This window comes from Ziziphus jujuba, chromosome 6 (assembly GCF_031755915.1).
Source record: "Ziziphus jujuba cultivar Dongzao chromosome 6, ASM3175591v1".
NCBI classification, from domain to species: Eukaryota; Viridiplantae; Streptophyta; class Magnoliopsida; order Rosales; family Rhamnaceae; genus Ziziphus; species Ziziphus jujuba.
The window spans coordinates 30,244,660-30,271,931 of record NC_083384.1 but is presented as its reverse complement, the minus strand read 5'-3'; the positions used below and the strand labels follow the sequence as shown (position 1 = coordinate 30,271,931).

The window sequence follows — 27,272 nt, the reverse complement described above, 5'->3', positions numbered from 1 at the left end:
TCATATATATGGACCTACAGACTTTCAAACTACCATAGCTTCATCCCTTCACCAATGCATGCAGAGTCTGCTACTGTTCAGATTGTAGGGGTTCTCTTCCATAGAAGTCCTGGTATTTCGACGAATAAAACCACGTTTCTTACTGCAAGATCTGCAAAACGGCACCAGATTCTTCGTATGATGTATGTAAAACATGTTATAAACTTACAAAAATAAGGTCTTTATCTTTGAAAATATGAGTATCAAATCTTCAAAAACTAACAGCTTGAATGATGCCATGGAGGCATGTTCACAAAGAGGGGATTCACCTTTCTTAGGGACTTGTAGCTACATTAAGCTGAAATGGAGCACAAGTGAGTCTAAATATGCAGAATGACTTCTTCCATTGCTCTTGGCAACTAAAATTTGTTATCACCAGAAGGTCCTTTCTTATCCAATATACTTGAACAAAATTGTCTAAATCTAGACCCAGATAACCAGCAATTTTAGGCACAATCCACATCATATGTCTCATGCATCATCAAGATCTTACTTACAAATATTATTTGTTTAACGCACAAAATTTTGGTCACTAATTACTTCTTACTTCAATATTGGGGTCGTTGATTAGTAAGTTTGAATTGAATTATGAACTTTGATCTAAGTTTTTTAAGTATAATTCGATCCTTCAAATGTATTACTAGACCTGTTTTCAGTACTTAATCTTTGGCCCAAAAACAGCTTATAGAATTTCTTTTAAGTTACTTTAGCCAAGTTGTCTAATTGATGTTCTGTTGGTATCCTGAATTGACCTTAACTTCACAAAAAGTTCAAATATTTTCAAATTGTAAAAGGTAAGAGGACTACTTGGGAGAGGAAAATTCAGTTGAGTGTCTGATTCGATTGGATGAATTAATAAGTGTAAGTGAGTTTATTTTACAAACATCAACTTTCTTTCAGGTTTTTCTCCCTCAGACTCATAATCAACTGCTAGATCCTCTAGTTTAGAATAAATTAAAAAAGCAATCATTTAAGATATACTATACAAATGACTTTTAGAGGGTGGTTTTCAACAACTAAATCATCCCACCATTGTAAATTTTGAGATAATTTTCCCTCTAAATAAGGTTTATATTCAAGCACAAAGACATTATACATTTTCTTTAACATTGAAGAGAAAAAGCAGCATTCAAATGCACTCAAAGAAAGCATGTCTTACATACATTAGAAAACTAAGGATATGCAAGCATATATTGATGAACTATATACCAAAACAAACAAACAAGCACAACAAAATCACAAACAGAAAAAAAAAAAAAAAAAAAAAAAAAAAAAAAAAAAAAAACTTAATACTGTATATATCCAAAGAATCCGTGTGTGTGCACTATGCAGGCACCAAAACACTTGTTTACGAATGAATGGAGAGCTGTCAATTTTGACATGAACTATGCAATCTCGACACATTAATTTTGTCTACATGTTCTTGATGTAAAATATACCTATCTTTTTTCTGATCATGGCATTGGAATGCCTTGTTTTTGTGATAGCAGTTTAACCACTAGGATCCAACCAAGCTTTTGTTGGAGTTAATTTATATGGTTATCTACAAAATACATGAATTGGAAATATTGGCAGCAATTTGATCCATGTGTTCCTTCCTGCGAAATATTCTACTACTACTCGACAGCAAGATTCAAATCTTGCAAGATTCAAATCTAGAGAATGACAATTTATTCCATGTGTTCCCTCCTGTTTCTTTTATGTCCAAGTAATATCCAGTTCCTGTGGAAAGAATGCCCAAAATTAAATAGACCCTTAATAAAAACCAACTTCATTAGTGCAAGATCTGCAGAAGGGCCTCAATTTCTTCATAATTTGTTTGTTAAACAAGTTATAAGGATGAGAACAACTAAAGCAACAATCATGAGTCTCAGCATGTTCGTTATTTCACTTGCTTTCCTTTTATACCAATCAAGCAGAAATCACATCCAACCTGAACATGAACTTGAAATCATCAAATTTCTGCACGATCATTTCTATGATCTAAGCTTGAATTCTCAATTAAAGATTTTCCAAATATAATTGAGTAATGGAGAAAGTTCATGAAGTAAAAAGAAACATATCTGACATTGACACACCACATTCATCAACACGATCATACTAAAATAAAATTATTAATTATCACCTACCGTTTGTACGAGAGCCATCTTTGACAGGATCCACCCCGGGAACCCTCCCAGGATCTTCCGAGTGATCCCGCCTAATGAAGTCTCACTAGACAATCCTTAAAGAATATCCAATGGAACCTCACCTTAAAACGTGTACAACGAACACAAACAATAACAATAATACCTCAATATATAAATATATATATATATATATAAACAAATCCATAATAGTGTAAAATCCATAACCGGCTTACTGTACTACAGGCCATAACTACACACATAAGTACCATGGTCTCTACTGAGTCCCATATTTAAAATCAGAGTATTCTAAGAGTGTCAATGATGTTTAGGAGTACAAATAAGTAATAAATAAGTTCAGAAGATAACAATAGATAAAGAAAGGATAAATACAACTGCTGTCGTGGAAGGAAACAACCCATAAGTTGTGTGCGAGTTAGATTGCTACTAGCTACCTGGGTCTAGAGGAACGAATTTAAAACAAATAAAATGTGAGATAAAGAAATCTTAGTGAGTGGCATAGTATAATAGAAAAATAATAATTTATTTATGAAAAATCTTTCTCTCAAGACCTCTCGTTTCACTCGTTTAAAAAGTTTCCCATTTAAAAATCATTTCACAAAATCCAAACTTGTACCCCAATTTAATATCATAAAAACCGATTCTCAAAAGTATAAATGAACGATCATTGTAATATTATAAAATGTCTCAAATCAAGATATAAATATTTGAGCATAAAATATAATAAACATAGTTCCACCAAATAAATATGAAAATGAAGAAATCACCACAATATTTGTAAATCAACGATATATTCAAACGTATACAATGTACCATACGATGTACCAATCTGTAAATTGTGGGATACACCCACCTCAAGACCTTCAATATACGAACGGTGTCATGGAAATAATAAATAACCATCGGGACATATCCAACCTCATGGTCCATGGCAATAATAAACCGTTGGGTGAAACCAACCTCACGGCACCATGGTAATAATTATAAACCATCAGATAAACCCGACCTCACAATCTGTGGTAATAATAAACTGTTGGATAAGACCAACCTCACGGCACCATAATAATACTAATAAATTGTTGGATAAACCCGATTTCATGGTCCATGGCAATAATAAGCCGTTGGATGAGACCAACCTCACAGCACCGTAGTAAACCCAGCGCGCTGTAATATAATACTGAATCGAAACTCTAGTACTACATGGTACATCAATTAAAAACAGCCAATACAGTATCCCTAAAATAATCTCGTAATATCTCAAATACTTTTCCAAACAATACTATATCATGAGTCCTTAATTGATTTCCAAATTTATCTGCTTATTTAAATATTAAAAAAATTTCAAATCATCATTTCATATAAAACCAAAAATACGACAGTGAAATATATTCACCATAAACCAATTTTAAAATATTTGATCATGCTTAAAATCATATGATTTTCAATATGCTTTCTCAAATCAAATAGTTTCCAAAATGATTTAAAACCTCGATTTAATTACCAAGATATTTAAATACCATAAGTCCATTTATGGACCCATTAAAATTGAAAATCACTTAAAATATTATCAAAAGTCATATAAAATGATAGCACATATATGTGAAAGCAGATATTTATATATGCACAAAACAACATTTCAATCAAATGGTATATACGTAAAATATTTAAACTACATATATATTATACTATATACCCAAAACATTTAAAAATGGTATAAACACTCACAGTACTATAGATGCTCATTCCTGCTCCCCTGTAGGACCGCCTCCAAACTCAACATGGAGTGTCTGTAATATAATAAAATATTTTTTAGGCCCCAACAACTAAACCCAAAGACACTTGTATGACCGAAATGTCTCAAATTGATTTATACTACTATAAAATTATATAAATTGAATACTGGAAGGTCCAATTATACTGCCTGTCCTTAGGACCCGGTACCCAAAATTGGGGCTTTTCATCCGGAAGCTAATTTTTTGAAATTGAACCTTCTAATGGATCCTAATAATATCTAATTTCACTAATCCAACTCTAAGCTTATAGAATTAACCAATTTTGTCTAAACACAATCCGAATTTATCCGAAAATTAACTAATTCATCCAAAAATAGAAAAATTATCAAATGACCTCCAAAATTCATAAACTTTATATTAAAAAAAATCCTAAGAGACAAGGAACTTGCCAGTATGCTCACCTTGGTCCAAAAGTTCCTCTAATGGCCGAAAAACTTTGTTGAAGCTTTTACCAAAGTCCAAGTTAATGTATCTCTCAAACGGTGAGGAATCTTGGAAAATGGACTGCGGAAATGAGTTCAAAGGGCCCAAAAATGGTGGAAAAGGTCTACGGTTTGGCCTGAAGTGGCTGGAAAACGGCCAAACGGTCGAAAAACATCAAACTGTTGCCGCCGGCTTCAAATGGTTGATCTCGACTCATCTAGCGGCGGTTTAACCTAAAAGTTTACCCGTAAGGTTGCCCGGGGGTGTCTCAGAAGGTTATCATGTGCATGCATAAGGAGGGTGGCTGGAATCAGGCAAAACAGCAATGACCCAGTTAGGTGAAAAACAGGTTCGAAACGGCCAAGTTCGAGTCCGTGGGTCAAGTTTGTGTGATAAAATGGTTATTTTGGAACTTGTTTCTTATAGAGCATGCTTTGCCACATTTATATAAAATCTTGGGTCACTAACAGATGAAATCTGAAACTAGTTTGGACACTAATATAAAACTTATATTGAAAACTTCTCAGAATCATAACTTTTTATCCGTAACTCAGAATTTGGCATGCCACTAGTCTATGAACTCGTATCGAAGAGCTCTACACAATGGTAGATCGGTCAAATAACAATATTATCCATAAAAAAAGTTAACTTTGGCCCCACATACTATTCATTGGTCAAACTTGTTAAAATATGTGTATTTTTGGTACGGGGTGTTACACAACTTACATAATATGCGTCATTTCTTAAGAGTTTAAATTTCTAAGCTAGTGATAACTTAATATGGTATCAAAAACTAGTTGTCTAACTAATCTTCTGCTTGGATCCTAAAGTTCAAATTGTATATATAAAAATGATGCGGTTATAACTTACAACCTCATCATTTTGAGCTGTTTTTTCCCCTGTGTCTTGAGGAGCATGAGTGATTCAATTTGGTGGAAAATAAGACAGATTTTTAGTGAGCTTGCTAGTTGTGATTTAATTGAGAGGTGTTCAAGGTCAACAGTTGTTGTATATATATATATATATATATGTGCTCCAGTTATGAAAACGGTGCTGTTACACTTAAGGAATTGGTTAGGATGAGTCAGCAAAGTTAGTTCTCTTTTTTGGAGGCATATAAAAGTGGCATAACTATAGAAACAGAGCAGTTAGTAACACAAGCTATTAGTTCTCGATAAAAGCCTTTGTTCTTTTTTTTTTTTTCTCTTTTCTTCTTGTAGCCTATTTCTCTTGGTATTGTTTAGGATCATTCTGGGTGAGTGATTTGTAAGAAAGAGAGAGGTTGTAAAGGGTTTTCTGGTTTGGTTTCTGGGTGTAAAGAATCTGTATAACCAAGAGAAATTGCTGCAATGGTGTACCTGATCTTTGTTCACAGTGCAAGAACTTCTTGGATGGAGTTCACCAAGGATGTAGGTCATTTCTAGACTGAACTCTAAAAGTTGTGTGTTCTTTCTTTCTTTCTTTATTGCTGCTTTGAGTTGATTTAGTATTAAATTAAGTTTCCAGTGGTATCAGAGCAATCCTACATACTCATTTCATAAGAAAGAAGCTTATATTTACCATCTGTTTGAAGAAATTCCTGAGTGACGAACCAGAAGTCTAAATGGGATCCAAGGTAGAATTAGAAGTCTTCAACAGAAAAGGACATTTCCTTTTATGGAGGTAGAAGAGGAAGGCAGTTCGGGTACAACAAAAAGTTGCTAAAGCCATAGATGAGTCTTTTCCAGAGAGTCTTAGGGAAGAGCAGAGGAGAGACATGGATGAGATTGCTTACAGCACCATCATATTGCATATCTCTGATAGCATCTTGAGGAAGGTAAATGATTCTAAGACTGCATCTAAAATCTGGAGTAGATTGGAGCAATTATATTTTGTTAAATCTCTGCCAAATAAAATATACTTGCTGGAGAAATTCTTTGGTTTCAAGATGAATCCAACAAAGGATTTAGAGGAGAATCTTGATGAATTTAACAAATTGGGTTTAGATTTGGCTAACTGTAATGAAAAGTTCACTGATGAACATCATGCAGTGATTTTGTTAAATTCTCTTCCTGATAGTTATAAGGATATTAAGAAGGCAATTAAATATGGAAGAGAGATCTTAGCTATAGATATTGTTTTAAATTCTTTGAGAGCAAAAGAGTTGGAAATGAAAATTCAGAGGCCTAACACTAGTGGGGAAGGTCTGATTACTAGAGGAAGAAATCCTCTTAGAAACTCGAAAGGCTTTAATGACAATTTCAGGGGAAAATCCAGAGACAGGTCTAAATTTAAGTGAAGAGGTAAAGGAAGGAAATGTTATTATTTCCAGAAAGAAGGTTATCTCATTAAAGATTATTACAAGAGGATAAATAAAGAAAATAGAAGAAAATGTTCTGAAAATGGAGATGCTGCTGTAGTAAGCAATGAGGATGACATTGGAGATTTCTTGGCTGTTTCAATGGATCAAACTAGTCAAGAATGGATTATGGATTCTAGATGTACCTTCCATATGTGTCCAAGACATTATTGGTTTATTAATTTTCGAAACTTAAATGGTGGTCAAGTGCTGTTAGGCAATAATCAAGCTTGCTTCTGGGCTACAAAGAAACCTCATTTCACTTGGAGTCTTGGATGAATCTGGTTATAGTTGTAAGTCTAAAAATTGCTCCATGAAGATCAGTAAAGGTGCTTTTACTGTTATGAGAGGAATCAAGAGAAATGGGTTGTATGTTTTGCAAGGAAAAACAGTAACTGGGATTAATGCAGCAGTTGTGGGTTCGAATCATGATGAGACTCAACTTTAGCACAAGAGATTGGGACATATCAATGAGAAAGGTCTTCAGATTCTCAACAAGCAAGGGCTGTTTGGTAAGAACAAAATTAGTAAGATGGAATTTTGTGATCACTGCATATTGGAAAGCAACACCGATTAAGTTCCAAGTTGGAAACTCATAAAGCTACTTCAACACTGGACTATACACATGCAGATCTATGGGGACCAGCCAGAACACCTACACATGGAGGTAACAGGTATTTCCTTTCAATTGTTAATGACTTTTCTAGAAAAGTTTGGATTTTTCTGTTAAAGCATAAAAGTGATGCTTTTGTTAAATTTAAACATTGGCATTCTTTAGTTTAAAACCAAACAAGAAAAAAATTGAAAGTGTTAAGAACTGATAATGGGTTGGAGTTTTGTGATCTAGAATTTGACAATTTCTGCAAAGATGTTGGAATTCTTAGGCATAGGACAGTTAGTTATACCCCTCAGTAAAATGGAGCTACTAAGAGGATGAACAAGACCTTACTAGACAAGGTTAGGTGCATGTTGGTAAGTTCTGGTCTACCAAAACCATTTTGGGGTGAAGCTATCATGACAACAACCTATTTGTTTAATAGATGTCCATCAACTACTATAGAATTTAAAACTCATGAAGAAATGTGGACAGACAAACCCGCGGATTATACTAGACTAAAAATCTTTGGATGTGCAGCATATGCTCATCAAAGTGAAGGGAAAATTGAGCCTAGATCATTAAAGTGTGTTTTTCTAGGTTATCCCGAGGGAGTCAAAGTATATAGGTTGTAGGTGAGAGACTTGAAAGGCTTTAAATCCATCATAAGTAGGGATGTTATTTTTAATGAAAATATTATGCCTTGCTTGAGTAATAAAGATACAGGGACTGAAATTTCCACCAAAGATAAGTCAGTTCAGTTTGAAGTGAAGCCATATATGAAAGCAAAAGAGGACCAAATAACCCAAATGGAAGCTGAAGCTGAATACAACTTCCAGAATCTGTAGATGAGCAACTAGATCAAGAAACTAAAGAAGAATCAATTGGTGAAGGCTCTAATCCTCTACAACAATACCAGCTGACCAGAGATAGGCAAAGAAGAATGGTAAAACCCCTTGTCAAATTTATTTCTTCTAACTCCACTATGTTTACTCTAGTATGCTTTCAGAAACTTGCAGATGAGGAACCTAAAACCCAGTCTGAAGCTATGAAAAGTAAGCATTCCAGATTGTGGTATAAAGCTATGTTGGAAGAATTGAAGTCCTTACATAAGAATAAGAAATGGATGTTGGTTCCTGAACCTGCAACTCAGAAGGTAGTCAATTGCAAATGAAATTTTAGAGTGAAAGAGGGGATATCAAGTGCTGATCCAGTCAGATTTAAGGCACAATTGCTTGCCAAAGGATTCATACAGGTACAAAGGATAGATTATACTGAAATTTTCTCACCTGTGGTGAAGTACACAACTATTAGGATGATAGTAAGGAGATGGTTTGCTTGCTGAAGAGGTCATTATATAGTTTGAAGCAATCACCTCGGCAGTGGTATAGAAGGTTTGACATTTATGTGTTAAAAGTTGGATTTAAAAGGAGCAGCTATGATAGTTGTCTGTATTACAAGGGTGATAACTATCATGAGTCAGTCTACTTACTATTATATGTAGATGACATGTTATTAACTGGTAAAAATTATAGAGAATATCAAGGTCATTAAGGATGAGTTGAAGGCTAAATTTGACGTGAAGGAGCTTGGACCAGCAAAGAAAATTTTAGGCATGAATATTGAAAAGGACAGATTGAAGAATCATCTTTTCTTGAATCAAAAAATATTGTCTAAGTTTTCTATGAGTGCTACAAATTCAACAACTGTACAACTTGAGAATCACTTCAAGCTATCTGCCAGTTTGTGTCCTAAAATCGAAGAAGAAAAGGAAGACATGAATTGTAACATCCCGTCCCGAAGTACATCAGAAATTTTTGTCACATTGATCGAGGTTGATTGGGTTTGATTGTCGTTGACAGAGAAGGGTAAAAATTTGACTTTTTGCAAAGTCTGCATCGACCCAAGTCTATAGACTAGTAGCAAGTCAAAAACAGAACTACAGTTTGAAAGGTATGAGCAAAAAAAGTTGAGGTCCGAATTGTTCAAGGGGTGCCGAAGTTGACTTTTTGTTCGTGCAAAGTTGAGCTTTGACTCATGCATGGTTGTAAAGTACTCATCTATATGAGTTCATAGACTAGTGGCATGCCTGAAATGGATATATGGTTTAAAAGTTATGAATTTGCAAAGTTTTCTAATACATCATTATTTTATTATTATTTTATTAATTTCTTTTCCTTTTATTTTTTCTTTTTCTTTTTCCTTTATTTATTTTCTTTCTTTTTCTTTTCTTTCGGGCACGTGAAGGAAAAAAGGGGAAAAGGGAACACTATTCATCACCCCCTCCCTCTCCTTCTCTCTCTCTTCCCTCTCTCTCTTCTTCTCCCTCTCTCTTTCGGGTCTTCCCATTTCTAATTTCTCCAGCCATCGAAATGAGGCACAAGCTGGCCAGTGTGACATTCCATGGCTGGGCGACTTCGGCGGCCAAGTTTCTGGCCGAATGGCCGACTGACATGCCGGGATCAGCTCCCCAAAGTCGGCGGTCGGCAGTTCTCCAGTCGGCCATTTTTCGGCTGTTCTTGGCCGTGAGACCGGTCTTTCCCCCTAGATTTCAACCCCCTAGTTCCAAAAATAACCTTCATTTGCCTAAATTTCGAGCCGTTTGTGAGATAGAAGAGGGGGAAGTTCTACCAAAACCTTCCGTTCACTTTCCGGCTACTTCCAGTTTAGTTGAGTCCAATGGAGGTCGGTAATGTGATCCTCATCCCCTTAGCTTTCTGTTGATACCTTATTTACAAATCTTGGACACCGTTTGTGTTAAACCCCTAGGTACCGGGTATTATTTATTCGAATAAAATATTAATTTATTTGATCCTGTGTAATATTATTATTCTAGGAGCACATGTGAGTCGTAAAATTGATACTATAGAAGATCTTAGTTGGATTGCATGCTCGAGGTGAGTGATCCACCTTCAAATTTAGTTTTGGATGTTTAATTATATGTATTTTGTGATAAGTGATTATTTGAAAATGTAATATTTCATGTGTTAATTGTTTAGTAAATTATAATTGGAATTTATGCCAAAATTGAAGGAAATTAAGTTATTTGTGTATTATAAATATTTTTTGGGTTTTAAGAATTTTCTTGAATATGAGGTTTAATTAATAATTATTGAATTTTGTTGTTGGAATATTTTATAATTAAATATTTGAAAAATATGTTTTATGTAATTAATATTAAGAGAATTTCCATCTAAATTAGATTGCCAATTTATGTTATTTTAATAAATGTTTGGGTGCCAAAAATATATTTGGGAATTAAAAGAAATTGTGATTTCAATTTCCTTTAATAATTGTTATGTTTATTATGTGATTAATTATATTTTGAATTTTGAGGAATTGAAGGAATATTTATTTTAAATTATTGTTAATTTCATTGATGGATTTGAAATTGATGGAATTTATGCGATGGATTTATGGCGATGATTTATAAAGGAATTGTGAAAAATTTACGGGTTTAATTGGATGGAATAAACCAGGTGGTACTTATGAAATTTTCGAGATTTTGAAAATGTATGAATTTTATGATTTTTAGATGCACCATATACGTACTGGTATTCTGTATACATAGATATGATTAGCACACAAGTGGATGTGATTAGTGCACAGGTGGGTGTGAGTAGCGTACAGCTGAATTATGGGGTTGTCCTATGGTTACCATCAAATGAGGGTAGGTCGTCCCTCCATGACCGGGACACCTATTAGCAGCAGTACAGTAGGACGTCACGCGACGGTATGCCAGTTTTTCTTTTTAACCTTCTGTCTGGCGATGCTTAGGACGCTGGATACCGTTGGCGCCACTGGTATATAGTTGATGCATCAAATTGTTTTCATGACATGATTTTAAATTAAATGTATTTAATAATGTTTTTACTATTTATTTAAATTTAAAAGTTTTACATAAATTTTATGAAAATGTTATCGTGATTTTATTACCTATTCTCATTAATGTTTTAAAAGGTATTTGCCTTGATTTTATCATTTAAATCGATTTGGTATTTAAGATAATATCTATTATATTTTTATCATTTATTTTAAATAGATGTTTAAATTGTTTTGAAATGTTTCTTTGATTATTTCATTGATTTAATTAATAAATTTTAAAATTTATATATTGGGTTTATTTTTGTTTTTATACCAAATTTCTTGAATACAAGTTTATGTATGATTTTATTTTATTTTATCTAAAGATATTTTATTTCCATTATAATTTTAGATCCTTAAATTCTTGTATTTTATTTGAAATTTATTTGACTAATTATTTTCTGAATCTTGGGGCATAAAATATCGGGTTTTGTGAAATGTTTTTAAAAAGGAAATATTTCAAATTGAGTGAAAAGTAAGGGTTTTGAGAGAAAATATTATTTTCAAACACTTAGTAATTAATTACTTATTTATTATTAATTAATCAAGTTTATATTATTGCTATACGATTATTATTTGTTTCTCTGATTAGTAGATTGGGTCACTCACTGAGATAATTACCATCTCACGTTTTTAAATTCCGTTCCCCTAGGCCCAGGTAAGTCAACGTTGATTGTCCGGGGGCGAGCTCGACATCTTGGTTTGTTGCCGAAAGTCCAAGAGGCTTGTCCTTCCTTTGCTTTCTATCTTATATTATTTCTTTTATTCTTTTATTGTATTAAACTTCATAGTCAATTGTATTTGATAATGCTCTGTATACTATTTGAACAATTATTTATTTAATTATGCATTGGTTCCTTGTTGATTATTGAAATGCTACAAATTGGTGGAATTGAATTGTAGTAAGAAGGGAGGAATAAGGTGGTGTATGTAGAAGTGTGTTTTAAGTATGGGGGATTTGTGATAAGTCCAACCCTTAGGGAAGTTTCTACCGGATTTTCCATTGGAGGGGTCGATAGGGTTTTCCTGGGATCAGGGCTTGTCTAGGGTTCCGATGAGGGATCTTGGACGGATCCTGACATGAATAATGTGCTTTATGCAAGTGCAATAGGGTCTATCATATATATGATGATCTGTACAAGGCATGACCTAGCTCATGCAATCAGTGTTCTTAGTAGATATATGGTAAATCCTAGAAGAAAACATTGGGAGGCTCTTCAATGGCTTCTAAAATACCTTAAGGGAACTTGTGATGTTGGCTTGATGTTTAGTCACTGCAAAGAAGGTGTGGTTCTCAAAGGATATGTAGACTCTGATTATGCAGGTGATAGAGATAGAAGAAGGTCAACTAGTTCTTATGTATTTACACTTAGCAATAACTGTATCAGCTGGAAGTCTAGGCTACGGTCAAGAGTGGCATTATCATCAACCAAAGCTGAATATATTGCTACTGCAGAAGCTATGAAAGAGGCTTTATGGTTAAAGTGTTTGCTGCAAGAATTGAAGCTTTTAGATGGTGAAGTTACTATATATTTAGATAGTCAAAGTTCAATTCATTTGTGTAAAAATCCAGTTTATCATGATCAAACAAAGCATGTTGAAGTGAAGTACCATTTCACAAGGGATGTTGTGAATGAAGGAGTTATAGGCTTGGAGAAGGTTGCAACAACATATAATCCAGCAGATATGGGAACCAAAGTCCTTCCAGTTAGCAAACTTGAAACTTGTAAAAGTTTGCTAAGAGTTGAACTTGGTTGATAGGTTAAATCAGTGAACTGAGAAGTCCAAGGAGTCTTGCACACAATTTTTCCCTCTCACTTGAATCAAGGTGGAGTATACTGGTTGTGATTCAATAGAGATGTGGTCAAAGTCCACAGGTATTATATATATATATATATATATACATATATGCTTCAGTTATGATAACGGTGCCGTTACACTTAAAGAATTGGTTAGGATGAGTTAGCAAAGTTAGTTCTCTTTTTTTGGAGGCATATAAAAGTGGCATAACTGCAGAAACAGAGTAGCTAGAAACACAAGTTGTTAGTTCTCGATAAAAGCCTTTGTTCTTTTTGTTTTTTCACTTTTCTCCTTGTATTTTCTTTCTCATTGTTTTTCTCTTTCTCTTGGTATTATTTAGGATCATTCTGGGTGAGTGATTTGTGAGAAAGAGAGAGGTTGTAAAGGGGTTTCTGGTTTGGTTTCTAGGTGTAGAGAATCTGTAAAACCAAGAGAAATTGCTACAATGGTGTATTTGATCTTTGTTCATAGTGCAAGAACTTCTTGGATGGAGTTCACCAAGGATGTAGGTCATTTCTATACTGAACCTCGTAAAAGTTGTGTTCTTTCTTTATTGCTGCTATGAGTTGATTTAGTATTGAATTAAGTTTCAATAAAGCTTATTCAATTAGTATCATCAACTTCCTTTCTACTAGTTACAAAATACTCTGCCTCTCTCATGCTCCCTTAAAAAACAAAGATCTAATTGACCATATTCAATGTATATAAATTTAGATAATCTTAGCTTAAGCCGTGTATTTCAGGTTTTCTTTCAAAACTCGAGTATTTTGGACTTTATTCCGACACGATATTATTTGTAAAAAGAATAAAAAATAAAAAATAAAAAATGAACAATATCAATTCTCAACAGCCAGCTCGCAAAAAGATTTTAACATCAAAGACTTTCATATACTTATTCCAAATTTGTGGAAGAGCTTTCAGCGGGAAAAGAATTCAACAAATAAATTAAAGACAGTGGGAAACCTGACCGTGAGTAAGGGTAAAGGGGAAAAAGGAAGAGAATCTTTTGCAAAAAGTTCGAAACGTGTGGAAAAACACAGAAAATTTGGTCAATTTTCCGATCCAGCTACCATGCACACAGCTGATAAATAATGGATTTAGAAAAATTATAAATAAAATAAAATAGAGAATGTATTTTAAGCTTTTTTTTTTTTTTTAAATAGATATACTATTTTTTAGATATTAAGAAAAAAATCACTTAAATATATATTTGACCCCCCTAAATAAAGAATTAACTTATCTATAGACATTATATTCTTTTTATATTATAAACACTTTTAGTTAAATACAAGACATTATCTTTTTTTTTTTTTGGATAAAAGATACTATTTAAATTATAGACTTAATTAATTTAATTATTAGATAATATTGTAATTATTTATTAAGTTATTAGTGATAACTTTCAAGAAGTGATCAGTGATAATTATTCATATTTACATATTTATTACTCAATATTAGTTTCCAAAAAAACAATTATAGCTAAATATTTAATTTAGTTAATATTCATAGGAACTTCTGGTATTTTTTCCTTAAAAAAAAAAAGATTTGGTATTCTATTGTAAAATAAAATTAACAACTTTTTTGTGTTAAATATTAAATTATATTATTATTTCTTAAAAAATAATAAATTATAGTTTGAGCCTTCAGAATTATGATTGAGTTATTTGATGAGTGCTGCAGAACAAGCCAACTTGAAAATTATTAATTATATATTAAACAATTGGCACTGACAGCGTGTTATTTATTGATGTGTTTATTTTTTTAAAGTGTATATAGTTTGTTTACTTTATTATGATTATTATTATTATTATCAGTATTGGTATTGGTTACGAAAGTTAGATATTTTTATTAGTTGTAAACGTAAGAAAAAAATATATATATAAATACAAAATCAAAAACAATTTTAACTTGTGTTAGTTTTTAATTTTTTTTTCCTTCCTTCATATTTGGTAATTAATTAACATATTTTATCATTAACTAATTTTAATAAATAATTAAAATAAATAAATTATATACAATTTAAAAAAATGTATAAAAATTAAACATGTTAACAACCTCAGATTTTTATTCAAATTAACTATTCTTTGTCTGGTTATGTAATTTATTTTATTGTTTGTATTGTGCTTTAATTTTAAACCAACAAATCACAAGGATATTCCATGTTTATATAACCTTAAGCGAATAAATAAATTTTGGAAACATGTCTGATCTGCCGTGGGCTCCACCTTTCATTTTATTATAATCAGAACCGAATGACCAGTCAATATGTAGTACAAAAGTGGGTCTTCCTTGATAAAGCTAACCTCAATTATATTGTTCTCCGATCTAGTCTATAGTGAAGTAGCGTAACTATTTTCTGATAACTTTAATTAATTATCTCTGCGCATCTTCCCGGAAGAGGAGAGTTTTCGATCTGTCATCTCTGAGTGCATCCTAATATACATAAAATCTGGCTGAGAAAACTTTGATTTTACCATTAACATTTTCCTTCTACTTGTGGATTTGCTGCTGGTTATAGCAAGAGCATGGCTTCTTCTTCTCTTTCTCTTGAAGAAAAGTACGATGTGTTTCTCAGTTTCAGAGGTGAGGACACGCGTCATACTTTCACTAGCTATCTTTATGCAGCTTTATCCGCAGAGCAAATATTAACTTTCATGGATCACGAGCTTGAGAGAGGGGATGAAATTTCACCAACACTTAGCAAAGCCATCGAAGAATCCAAGATTTCGGTGATCATTTTCTCGGAAAACTATGCGTCATCCACATGGTGTTTGCATGAACTTGTGCATATACTTGAATGCAAGAAAACAAGAGGGCAGATTGTTATGCCAATCTTCTACGGCGTAGATCCATCGGTTGTACGAAAACAGAAGGGAAGCTATGGAGCTTCATTTGCCGAACTTGAAGAATGTTTCAAAGATAGAATGGAGAAGGTGCACCTGTGGAGGTTTGCTTTGACAGAAGCCTCTAATCTATGCGGGTTGGATTCGAAGGATTTCAGGTAACTTTCTATTCTACAATCATTAACTACATCTCCTTAAATGAATGATAGAAAATTGATAAAATCCATTTTAAGGTGATAAAAGATATTAAAATAATCTAATAATAATGAAACGTAGTCAATAAAAAAACTCTGTTCTCATTTCAAATTGGTCAGAACCACAATGAAAATAGCTAAATTGCTTATTTCAAATAAATTAATAAATATATTACTAAAGTTGCTACATTTCTTTTTTCACATAAGACACTTTATATCTATATGAATTTATGTCAAGTTTTATTTTTCTAACAATTATATATCTCTTTCGATCATTTTTGTAGGCTTGAGAACAAATTAGTTCAAAAAATTGTTAAAGATATTTCAAAGAAATTGCCAAAATATCTTTCATTAAATATGCATATCAATGGACATCTCATTGGAATTGAAAAAAAGATCAAGGAAATTGAATCAAAATTATGCATTGGCATAAAAGATGTTCGCATTATAGGTATTTGGGGCATGGGAGGTATTGGCAAGACAACCCTTGCTAGTGCTGTTTTTCAAAGATTGTCGTATTTTCAATTTGAAAGTTACTGCTTTCTTTGGAATGTTAGGGAAGAATATTTAAGGCGTGGACCAAATTATTTGAGAAAAAAACTTTTGTCTGAGTTATTAAGTGATGAATCTATTTTGAGGATGGATACCCCATTTGTAGCATCACCTTTTATTCATGACAAACTCAGCCGCAAAAAGGTGCTCATTGTTCTAGATGATGTGGATAGTTCAATCTACTTAGAAGCCTTAGTAGAAGGATATGATCACTTTGCACCTGGAAGTAGAATCATTGTCACAACTAGAAACGTGCAAGTACTGATTAAAAAAGAAGCTGATGATATTTACAAGCTTGAAGGGTTAAATGAGACTGAATCTTTAGAGCTGTTCAATTTGCATGCTTTTGGAAAAAGTTCCCCTTCAAAAGATTATGAACTGCTGCTAAACCGTGCGACAAGCTATGCTGATGGAAATCCATTAGCTCTTAAAGTCTTAGGTTCTTTCCTTCACTCCAAAAGCACAGATGAATGGGAACGTGCATTAAAGAAACTGAAACCACTCCCAACAAGGACATTTTAGATGTTCTGAGAATCAGTTGTGAGGGACTAGATGATAAAGAAGTCAAAAATCTATTTCTTGACATTGCATGTCTAATTAATCAGTCTTTTACTAGAGATGATGCAGAAAACATGTTAGATGCGGGTCATTCTTTTGTGAAAATAGGATTAACTGTTCTTATTGAAAAGTCTTTAATTGAAAGTCGTAAAGACAACAAGTTATGGATGCATGATTTGTTGCGGCAAGTGGGCCGGACAATTGTTCTTGATGAACATAGAGAACCTGGTAATCGTAGCAGATTGTGGGATGCCAGAGATGTTTGCCATGTTTTCGAAAGAAATACGGTAAGTGCAAACGCATTATTGATTTTTTCTTTCTTTTTTAAATGACAGATAACTTCTTACAAAAGAAATAATAAATACAAAATCATTTCCAAGAAACAAAATTATGAAGTGTATATAAGATTTCTTAATAGATATCCTTAATTATCCTTATCTATGTTAGTGTTCATATGATCATCAGGGAACTGCAGCAGTTGAAGGCATCTCATTTAACATGGTCGAAATTAGTAAAGATGTAACATTGTGCCATGCAGCCTTCTCAGAGATGTATAATCTACGAATTCTCAAAATTTATTGTGACAATATTGATGAGAACAAGTTCAAACTGTACATTCCCCGAGGTCTTGGTTCTTATCTTTCTGATAAGCTAACATATCTTCGGTGGGATTTATACCCTTTAAAATCTTTGCCATCAAAGTTTTCTCCTGAAAATCTTGTTGAGCTGATACTACGTGGCAGCCATGTTCAAAAACTTTGGAATCATCATGAAGTTAAGGTATGCTTTATATGTCTACTGTAATTAGATATTAACTTGCATTCTAATTAACTCTAATCCTTTTTTTTTTCTCCTCCTATTACAGTCGCTTCCAACATTAAGGAGGATCGATCTTAGCTATTCCAAGTTCCTTACTCAAATACCAAATCTGTCTCTGGCTCCGAATCTGGAAAGTATAAATCTTAAAGGGTGTAAAAGTTTGGTTTAGGTTCTTTCATCTCTTCAAAATCTTGACAAGCTTACATATCTAGATTTGAGTGGCTGCTCCAAACTCAGAGATTTTGAAGAGATATCAAAAAGAACAGAGGGGTACTTGGATGTTGCAAGGTTAGGAGGCATTAAGAATCTTTTAATTAATTTCACATCTCTCAGAAGTTGCATCCAAAGTTTTACGGGCAATTGATGTCTCTGCTCATCTCAGGGTCACATTTCTCAAAAGTTTGCACCCAATTTAAGATGCTTACTTTTAAGTGAGACACCTATAGAGACAGTGCCCCCATCAATTGGGCATCTTTCGGGTCTTGTGCGATTAGATTTGAGTTATTGTAAAAGTCTTAAAAGTCTTCCATCAAGCATTTGTCATTTGAAATCTGTTGAATCACTGAATATGTCTGGTTGTGAGAAACTGAAAATGTTTCCAGAAATCTCAGAGCCTATGGAACACTTGACATCTCTTAATTTAGATCAGTCGGGGATTAAAGAGTTGCCAGAGTCAATTGAAAATCTAGTATTCCTCAAAGAATTATCTATGCATGGATGCAAAGACCTTGAGTTTCTCCCCAACCGTCTATCTAAATTAACGAACCTTGAAACGATAAGGCTCAACCACTGTTCAAAATTTCTAAAATTGCCTTCCCTTCCACCGTTTTTGCTCTACTTGTCTCTGGATTATTGTGAGAAATTGAAATCTTTACCAGAGCTGCCATCACTATGTTTGGATTTGTATGCAAGAGGCTGCACGTCACTGGAGAAAATTTTAAAATGGAGGGCTCCACTATTAGACGATCTGGATATTGATATCACTGGAAATAGGGGTGATTCTGTTCAAACTTTTGACTTTTATGGATGTGAGAAATTGGAACAGAACACATGCAACACCATGCTCGATAATAGTGCAGTAATTCAAATTCTGTCTCGTCTAAAATTTGTAAAAGCTGTATGTATATCTATTTCTCTTCGTTTGCTGAGATGCTTTATGATTTTTAAGCTAGTTTATTAATTTCCCACGTTCATGAAACAGGGCAACGATAACATTAATGTTCCAGTTTTACGCTATCCGGGATATGAAATTCCAAAGTGGTTCAGCTATGAAACTTGTGGGACTTCAATCAATAATATTATGCTTCCGCCATATTGGAATAATGATGACTTCTTGGCTTTGGCTTTCTGCATTGTTCTTCGTCGGAATATAATTGACCCTGAGATAGACTTCGATATTCACTGTGAACTAAATCTCAAAACTATCGATGATGGTCATCTTTACAAATATCATGATTATTCTTGGTGGGTATCGGAAAACAATGTTAGATCAGATCACGTGCTCATATGGTACGTAGAAAAACGGTTTTTGCAATATTCTAAATGGAATATACTTAGCAAAGAAATGGATGGACTAAATTGGCCATCTACTTGTAGCACTGAGACCTCTTTCCATGTCTGTCCTTGTTATTATGATAGTGAACAAATTTTAGACATTGGAAGTGATCAAACAAGACATGGGTATGGTGAGATTAAGAAGTTTGGGGTTCGGTTTGTGTACAAACAAGACATGGAGAGATGTAATGCAGAAACTGAAAGAAAGAATAAGAGACACTTCAATGAATGTTGTGAATCAAGTGGAAGGGATGCTGTTGACTCTCTTGAGGAAGAAGACTCTGATCATGAATCACATTCTAAGAAACTAAAAGTTATATGACTGTTTAGAAGATGCAGAGCAATTGGACGTTGAGGAACCTAAAAAACAGAACAACTTGTGCTACAACTTCAAGAAATGCTCTGCTACTAATTATGAAATCATTGTTAGCTCTGATATATATGGAACAAGAAAATCAAAAGCATATTCTGTGTATCCTAAGGTATATCCATTTTATTTTATTTTTTTGGCAAATTAATGTGTATGAGTTAATATACTGTTTACAACATGCATTGTGTAGTATTTTAATTGTATTAAGATATAAACTAATAAATTTACAAATTGTAAGGTAATCTCTTAAGGAAAATTTTGTCTTTTGTTTGAAATGATACACACAAAGGGAAAATAAAAATATTTGCTATGAAAAGTATTTTGATGGACTTTTCATGTACATATTGGTGAACTTCGTTTATCACCATTTGGCATGTCTTTTTTAGTTTCAGGCTTCGAAGAAAATGTGTGTGAGCTATGTAGACACCATGGCACGTAGCTTCAAATAAATGAATGGTATGGTAAGTTGGAGAAGTTCTATCTTCCTCTTGTTTTTCTTCTTATTTTGGCATTGCATTACTTAATTTTATAATATCAATATGAATTTCTTTAATAACTATGAACCATTTTACATATATTTGCAGAGGAAATCAAATAAAATAAGAATGTATTGCATAAGAATTATGAGCCTGAGTTGTTTTTGATGCATTTTATGGGTAAGTACATCTTTACATCTTGTCGAACATTCTTAACTTTCTGAATATAATATTTATCTATTTGATTTAATTTCTTGCTTTGTTATTATTCTCTGCAAAAGTGTTTGATAAAACGTGTTTATGAATGGTTGGACATTTTTGTGTTTTTGAATTGTACTTTGTCATAACAAATACTCTTTCCATTACGAGCTAAATAGTAGATTTCTGAGTCAGCATAGATTTGGTTTTGAATTAGATGATGTCATTTTGCCAAAATATATCGATTTTATGATCAATTGCATTCAGTATGCATGCATTTGAAATATTAGCTTGATTACTACCAAGAAGTTAAACAACCAAGCATGATATATGGGTTAGCTAGGAGCTCTTTTCTCTTCTAATTTGTCCCTTCAACTAATTATTTTCTCTACAGAGTTACATCAAATATCTTTCTACATGAGCAGTACTACCATTAAGTTAATACATGGACAGCATTGTAACATCAAGCTGAACAATTGGGTGCCTTTGTTTTTTCTTGATAAAATATGGTGTGAGTTTCTATCTATAGTGACTCATTTCATTTTGACTGGTCTTGTTAAGATTATCGTGAAACTGCTCAATACGAATTGTATTATTTTTCTTATTGATGGAAACAAACTGTAACATTTAGTAAGCAAGTTTTATAGGTTCATTGTCAAGTTATGGTTATGTGTCAAATTAAAAGTGTAAGGATTCTACTTCATATTGAACTGGCAGCGAAGCAGAGATGCAGTTCCTTGGATATAACTTAATCTGTTTCAATAATTTTGTTACTATTAATACCGAATAAGCAGCAATGCAAATTTTTACTTCTTTCTTTTCAGAATTCTGATTATGTTTTTATGTATAACCTGATTTAGTACTTGTTCGCTTACTGGGCACCAGCAAAGCTTCTGTTGTAGTTAATTTATATGCTTCTGTCATTGTCTGTACAACATATAAATTGGGCAGTCTTCACCAAATCCTAGTTTTGTTTTTTTATTTTTTTCCTTCTCTCTTTTTTCGGTAATGACCAAATTCTTGAGGTTAAGTAATTACAATGATGTATGAACTCTCCAAGTGCTTTTCTATATAATAAAAAGAGGAGAGACAAGAAGATAATACTTAAAAGGAATAAATAATTGAGACTAATAATTTATAATTAAAGCCATATCATATGATTAAAAAAAATTGGTTGTCTCTTGAGTCTTGGGAAACGATTTTTTTGAGATAAAGAAGTGTGGGATTTGGTTGGTAAACAAGGAAGATATAGAACAATTGATGCAGAAATTAAAAGTAAGAAGAAGAGACACTTTGATGAATACTGTGAAGCAAGTGGAAGTGAAGTTGTTTGCTCTCATGAGGAAGATGATGATGATGAATCGCATCCTGCAATTAATTCAAAGAAATTCAAGATTATGTGACTGCTTACAAATAAACGTGTAAAATTTGGTTGTTGCATGTATAATGCAGAGCAATTGGATTCTGATGAGCTAGAAAACAGAGCAACTTGCTGCTACAACTAGGGGACATTTTTTGCTAATAATTATGTAACCAGTGCAAGTGAGTTTTTTGTTGATGTATGAGGAAGAAAAAAGGGACAGACAGATTATATCCTAGGATTAATTTGAAAATAAGCCATCCTCATCCTGTGGCTGCTTGCAAATTAAAGGTAAAAGTTAATTTTCTTTTGTTTGAAGTGTTATACTTAAAAAAAAAGGAACACAACTTATTTGTTTCAAAAATTGTTTTATGGACTTTTTCATGTGTGTGTGTATATATATATATATATATGTGGGGGAACTTTGCTTATTCTTAATATGGCTTCTCTTTTGGTTTCAGGTTATGAAGAACCTGCGTGTCAATTGTGGAAATGCTTTGACACTATGCTTCAAATGAATGATGTGGTACCTTTGAAAAGTTCTCTGTCCCTCTTGTGTCTTTAGTTATTTATTTATTTATTTATTTATTTATTGGGGCTTGGAAGCAGTGCTCCTTTCTGCAGTCACCAATATCTAAGAACTTTCATAACGGATTTCTGCGTGACAGTTGGATTCAAATCTTGAAATGACACTCTAGATAGGGGAATTTGGCCCAATACCCTTGTTTTAAAGGCTCTAATGAAAACTACCCACCCGTTTCCAACCTTTTTTGTTTTACCCTTCTATTTTCAAATATCCCCATATTACCCTTTGCAAATGTGAAAAGGAAGAATGAAGATGTAAGGTTACGCCATTTTTCCCCTAAACGGAGCACGAAGAAGAAGAGGAAGAGAAAGTGAGAGAGAATGGCGAAGCGTTTTGGGACAATTGGAGTTCTTCAGGAGGAGGAGCTAGTGGAGGAAGCATCCAAGGCTCAGCAATCAGCTCTGTCATGCCCTTCTCGGTCTTAACCTCAGAGTCGACGAGCTGGTCTACAACAAACTCCTCCTTCCTCTTCTTCTTCTGCTTCTTCTTCTTCTCACCACTCTTCCCATTCCTCTGCTTCTCACTCACTCACTGAGACAACTAAAACAATAACCTCATCAGGTGACGATGATCATTCAGCCCCCTTAAATCTTCTTTTACTTTTTGTTCCGTTCAGTTTTTTGGGTCTGCTTTTACTTTTGTTTTTATTAGCTGTTCTGGAAATTTTGTTAATTATTACAATTGAAAATATTAAGTTAATGGATCTTATACATGGGATATAGTAATTATTAATTACTGAACTTGTTTTTAGAATGCTATAATTTTTGGGTTTTATTATTTGGGGCCAAAATCATATGCATTTTAACTGTTTGTTGATATGTTTTATTGGGTTGCGTGTGTGTGGTAGAAATTATATAATGCTTTTGCTCATACAAATGAAGAGAAAATTTTAGTAGTGAAGCTATTCCATAACCTATTCTGTTAAAGTCTTGGATGTGTCTATATGCTCAGATCTTCCTAAGATCTTATTATTGGCTATTTCCTATGCGTCAATTACGAATTTCAATCTCCAGTTCCTCTAATCTAAGAAAATTTTATCATATATAAATACATGATATGTTGATATACTTTTAATTGGTATTTTAGGATGATGGATCTGTTATATGTATATTTTCTCTTTCTGGAAGTAATGCCCAAGATGGACATTTAGCCGCTGGTCGTAATGGTGTAAAGCGCCTCAGAACTACAAGTTCTCATCTGTTTTACTCTTTGATGTGGTTAGTATTTTTCTTGAGAAAGTTCTTATTCTCTTTGGTTTCTTGGATCGGTTTAAATATTCTTCTATTTGCAATTTTCAATATTTTGGTTGCTACTTTTTTGAATTTAGATATTAGCGGATTGATGCATTGTGGATTTTCTTGTCACATTCACCTATCAAAATCAAAGAGGGAACTGATATGAAAGATTCTCACATCCCTGAAATTTGAAATCCAATAATCTGATAAAATTTAAGTGTAATATTTTTGTAAAAAAATGTTTAAATTTTTGATTTTATCAAGCATTAACTCAACATGGTTGTTTTTTCAGAGTCCATAGATTTTGTTTGATAGTATGTCTATTTTTCTAAAGCTTTAATACATGTTTTGTTTCCCTGTCTAGCTACTTTATCCTTCTGTTACTAGCCTTCTGTAAAGGAATTTTTCGGCGATACCTACTAGTATAAAAAGGTCACATTTGTTCTTTTCAGGTCAAACAACCAAATATTTTATCATTCCTTTATAGTATGGAGACTAAAACTTTTTGTGGTAATACGACAAAGGTTGCTATCTATATTGTCATAGAGCCTGTTGTTCCACTATTAGAAAAGATCAAGGAACTAAATTTGGAAGGTACATAAAGGTATAAACAATCTGGTCTTCCTGGTTGGTATTGGTTGTTTGATTGGATTAATCTGATTGCATGATACACTTAATTCTTCTTGTGCTAAAAAATGTTTAAGGTACTTGCATTAATGGTGATAGCATATGAAGAATCTTGGAGAATTTAAAATTACTCTTTGACTTTTTCTTTTGAAAATGGGAAATCTAAATCAATATTAGCCACCCGTTTAGTAGGTTATTGGAAACTCTTCCTGGCCAACTTGGTTTCTTTGATTCATTTAGAGAATATGTTCTATCAGTGTGATGTTAACTTTTGTTTTAGTGCTTCTCTTTATTTAAAAATTGAAATTTCCATCTAAATGCAAACAGTAACACGTAATATCTTTTGGTTTCTTTGTATGATTGTGCATACATAGGACGTGTGCCAATCCTGTTTATCACCATCTTGAACAATTTTGTAATGATCCTATTCAGAATGGTTTTCAGTGGTTTGGCTAGGAATATAGATTGAAGAAAATGGATAGGAAAGTGAAGTAATAGAACTCGACTACAAAAACTATTGTCAAATATTTGTTAAGGCTGTTGAGTGTTTGCACTGATGCCTTTTAATGTTTTCTCCAAAATAGTTTTGTCCTCCAAACAATTGGAATTCTGAAGCTGTTGTTAATTAGATTTTCTATATCTATTCTTCAAGTTTTTGAGTCCACTTTCAGCTGTTCCTTTGGTAGCTTTAGTTGGATTTGGGCTCTACGAGTTAAGTTTTCCTGGGGTAGTGTTATTCTGCAGCATTAATCATGGTTTATGAAGTGAATTGTTTAGTGATATTGTTTTCAGTGCCTTTCTTTGAGTTCTATGAATGAGTTTTTCGATTTAAAGTATTTGCATTCGTACCGCTTCATAACACTTAATATCCAATGTAAATGCACTTTGTTTTTCCTTTATTTTTTTGTATCAGCATGCATTTTTCTTTCTATTTTTATTTATATTATTATTATTACTTTAATATCTTTTATTCAAGTAAATTATTCTTGTGTCAAAGAGATACTTCACAAATATTGTTCTCCATTTTCTTTGTTGATTATTATCTTCTTGGGGACATATTAAATGTTTTATATGAGAAATCTACTTGCTGTTGATGTTTTATGATATCTAAATAGCCACAGTTATAGTCTTTAGTTAACTTTTAATGCTTTTATTATGTGATTACTGTGTTTAATATTATATTGGTTGATATTATATTGGTTTTGTTATAATTTAGCAGTTTTTTTTCCTTGCGTTAGGAGGCATGGTCTACTATAATTATCATGAGGAGGAAGGGCAATACTAGAGTTTGTAATGTTTTTGAGCTGTTTTGTTTGAAGACATGATTGAAGAATTAATCAACAAGGGGTATGAACGTCGAAATAACGCAGCTGTAATGCAAACTCTTGTTACTAATTGGTTGGAAAATATCATGCAAGAGAGCTCAAATAATGGCAGAGGCTTATGTGTTATTCCATTGAACTTATACAAGTTTCAAATTGTTGGCTATGTCATGTTCGTTGGAGTAGTCAACTTAGAAAATAAGACATGCTCATGCAAGGAATTAGACATTGATGGATTTCCTTGTGTCCATGCAATTGAAACATGTAAGCATCGACATATTTCTCCATATATCCTTTGCTTGGTGCATTACTAAGTTGACTCACTCTGCGACGCATATTCAAAAACCATATATCCACTTGGAGATAAATGTCAGTGGTATGCTCGAGATGATGTCATAAACCAGCTTGTACTTCCACCTAAGCTTGGCAAATAGTCAGGAAGACCAAGAAAGAAGAGGATTCAATCTCAAGGAGAGGAGCATCTTCAATATAGATGCGGGAGGTGTAAACAGGTTGGTCACAGCAGCCGATCATGCTCCGCCGCCGTACCTCTTGATAGCACTAACAACCAACAGCACCACTGAAACGAATGCCCATCAATTGTATGATGCTATATTCAGACAATGAGGCCATGTTATGTGGTATGCGTGTGTATGAAATGTAGTCAGGAATGCAATTAGTTGGTCAACCGCGTAATGTGTGTTTTGGCGTAATAGACGTTGGCTTTATGTGTTCTTTTATTGTCAAATTCATCTATCGTATTGTTTTGATAACATATCATTCCGTCTTCAATTTTTGGTTCAGTTGTTTGTATGTTTCTTACTATTGCATGGATGATATTACTGCCCAATGGTAATGACCAATGCATCATCGGTAATTGACATTTGTACACCGTCGTAAAAGACTCACAACAATTCTATCCGGCAACTTCAATCATGTGTGTTCCAACCAATAACATGCTAAATGTAGCATTATTAATGATAAATTCTAGCAAAGTAAGTGATCAAACGGCATTAAAAAATGAAAACGTTCAATTTGTTTTTGATTCAATAATTACTGAAGGTTTCGTCGGTAATTACCGAAACCCTATGACAATCACATTTTACCAATTTTTTGGGCCCCACAAGTCCCCTAAGGTGTGTTGAATGCAAAACAATGAAAAATATGGATTCTAAAATTATACTAAGGAGAGAAAATCCCAAAATTGCTTAAAAAGTTCACAAATTTTCTAAAAAAATTGGATGACTGTTCACCCTCGGTAATTCCCGAGGAAATCGTCGGTAACCAACAAATACCCTCTAGAAAAATTACCGACGGTTTCGTCGGTAATTCCTGAGGGTGTATAGTCCATAACATTTTACCAATTTTTTGGGCCCCACAAGTCCCATAACGTGTGTTGAATGCAAAAACATGGCAAATAGGGATTCTAAAATTATGCTAAGTAGAGAAAATCCTAAAATTTCATAAAAGTGTATCAAATTTTGCAAAAAATTTGGATGACTATTCACCCTCGTTAATTCCCGAGGAAATCGTCGGTAACCAACACATACCCTCTGGAAAAATTACCGACGGTTTCATC

The 27,272-nt window shown here is 33.2% G+C and overlaps 1 pseudogene; it reads left to right on the top strand.

Annotated features, from left to right (window-relative positions):
- Positions 1-15,263: 15,263 nt before the first annotated feature.
- LOC125420855 (TMV resistance protein N-like) lies at positions 15,264-26,433 on the top strand (annotated as a pseudogene).
- Positions 26,434-27,272: the final 839 nt, after the last annotated feature.